Genomic DNA, 2,535 nt, shown 5'->3' with positions numbered 1-2,535 from the left:
GGGGCAGATTTGTTTCAAAACTATTCCCACAAATGCACCCGTGACTTTGTTCATTTGTTTTTCGAAAGGAGGTTGCTCATTGTACTTTAGGTGTGGGGAGAGAGCCGCGAGTGGATGCTCAAACAGATGCATTGCGAGTGCGGACACGTTTGGAAATGGACGGGTTGAAAGTAAAAGTTTGCCACTTTACGAATAATGACTCAAATTAAAAAGAAAAAAAGAAACAACTTTTTTTATGGACTACAGTGTGTGACTTTCCACTGTTGTTTTTCTGCCTGACCAGATTAGTCAGATTACTGGGCCAAAGGCGCAACTGCCAGACTCGGAGGACATGCGGAAGGGACGCCAACTTGCATTTGGACGCATGAGTACTGAGCTATGTGGTGTGCTTGAAGAGCTGATGTCTGATGTCACGTTGCACCACAAGGTGGAGGTGAGTGCGCCCGCCTGTCTGTCTCTCACTCAACTTAAACTTCTGCTTCGCGTACTGCACAACAGTGTCAACTCCACATAGACAAACCGAGCATCATCAAGCACTTCTGGAATATGTTTTTAAACCTTGAAGTGGACCAAGTTAGTAAGAGTGCGATCATGTTGTTGTGGAGTACATGGCAGTTAGCTTTTGTCTCAGTGAGAAAAGTCGGACGTGCTCATGTCCCCCTTGGTGTGTCATGAGATGTCAGTGACATCGCGCATGAGCTGGTCAAGCATATGCTCCCATCTCAGGCCTGTCGTCAGTGTTTGTGTGCGCGCAACTTGAACTGGCCCACACAAAGATTGACTGGTCAAATGCTTTCACATTGTCATGTTCGCTTTTCTGTCCAATAAATAGTTCAACTTGAATCTGAGTCTTTGCGTTTCATGACTAAATCCATCCTCAACTCACTCGAAGCCTTTTCAAAGACTGACGTCTTGAGCTCAGACTTGCGCTTCAGTCACATCAGACAGTCTTTTTACTGTTCCCGTTGATCTCCACATGACTCGAAACTCCAGGAATCGAGCTTTTGGGTCATGTGAAACCGACGGGAACAGTGAAAAGACTGTCTGATGTGACCCAAGTGCAAGTCTGAGCTCAAGACTCAAGTGGGACTTTGAAAAAGTGCTGCCCCAAACCACACCCACTTTGACATCCACCAATCCCGTTGATGCCCTCATTTGCATAACCTAACCCTAATTTGCATAACCATGCCCACTTTCCAAGTTCTGGCCAATCAGATTGCTCTAAGTGTGCATAACCACGCCCCCATGAGCACACCAATCACAGAACACCTAATTTGCATAACCACGCCCCTTTCCACAAATCACAGCATGTCATTGTCATGCTCCACCCACTTTCACAGCAATCAGCGAATCATCATCCATCTTTCCAGCCAGGCCACACCCACTTTCCTGGATTTTTCTGCCTGGAAAAAAAAATCCAGGAAAATTTTTTTTAAAAATTCAGAAAAAAGTTCAGAAAAAAAACTAAATAATTTTGTTAAAAATTTATTTATTCTTTTTTTTTTAAGTTAGATTGTGGTGATGTGTTTAAAAATGAAGTTGAGTTGAAGTGTTCTTTGTAATCAAGCTTTATTTCTTTTGCAGAGTAGATAATCACAAAAGCAGAGGAAAAAGTTGCAAGTTGGATGGCACTCTGCTTGTTGCTGGGCGGCGACGTGGTCAGCTCTTGAGAAGAACGTGGGACAGGTGTGTTGATCTGAGAGGAAAGGCATCCGTGAGTTACAAGTAAGTCAATTTCTTGTGCAGACAAAGATGTGTTGGGCATGAAACTTACCAGGGAGATACACTGTTGGGTCTTTCGATAGCAGGAAGCCGATCATGTTTACTGCTGCCTGGGGGAGAAAAAAACAAGTCAAAAAAGTAGTCATGATGGTGCATTGAACGAGTGTAAATGTCTCCTACTTTTCAGGCTGGCCCAAAGTTTGACTTCAGCACCTTGCAAACAACAGGAAGAAGAGCAAAAAGTGTTGCCTGCAGGTCTGTGCTCGTAGGTGGACTCTGGCGGTGACTCCCTCTTGTGGCACGGAGGACCCAAGAACAATCTTCCTTCAACTCCAAAAAATGAAATGAGGCTTGTTGTGTTGGGTCTGTCTCGGTAACAGACTGAGGCTGCTGTTGTCTTCTTCTCTGATCAAAACAATGTTGTCTTTTCGTCTGATCAAAACAGTGTCTCCCCCGAGTGGATGTTCCACGAATTGCACCCTATTAAAAATATTTATTCCGTGTCTTTTGTGCATTTTTTCACTTTTAAATTATCCTGCGGGCCTGATCAAACCTACTTGCGGGCCTGTTCCGGCCGTATGTTATACACCCTTGATGAATAATAAGGCGTTTTGAGCCGAAAAAAAACGACCATGTATAGTCAGGCATTTTTAGCCGGAAAAAAAGACCATGTATAGTATGCCGTTTTTAGCCGAAAAAAACAACCATGTATAGGATGCTGTTTTTAGCCGAAAAAAACGGCCGAAAAAAACGACAATGTATAGTATGCCGTTTTTAGGTGAAAAAAACGACCATGTATAGTATGCCGTTTTT

At 43.6% G+C, this 2,535-nt stretch overlaps 1 long non-coding RNA gene across 1 annotated transcript; it reads left to right on the top strand.

Moving 5' to 3' along the window:
- Positions 1-131: 131 nt before the first annotated feature.
- LOC109515475 (uncharacterized) lies at positions 132-1,614 on the top strand. Its single transcript, XR_002168197.1, has 3 exons — positions 132-176; positions 284-433; positions 1,585-1,614. It is a non-coding gene; the product is annotated as an uncharacterized LOC109515475 (long non-coding RNA).
- Positions 1,615-2,535: the final 921 nt, after the last annotated feature.

This window comes from Hippocampus comes, unplaced genomic scaffold (genome assembly GCF_001891065.2).
Source record: "Hippocampus comes isolate QL1 unplaced genomic scaffold, H_comes_QL1_v1.1 scaffold117, whole genome shotgun sequence".
Classification (NCBI taxonomy): Eukaryota; Metazoa; Chordata; class Actinopteri; order Syngnathiformes; family Syngnathidae; genus Hippocampus; species Hippocampus comes.
The sequence above is the reverse complement of the archived record's forward strand: the minus strand, read 5'-3'. Positions and strand labels throughout refer to the sequence as shown.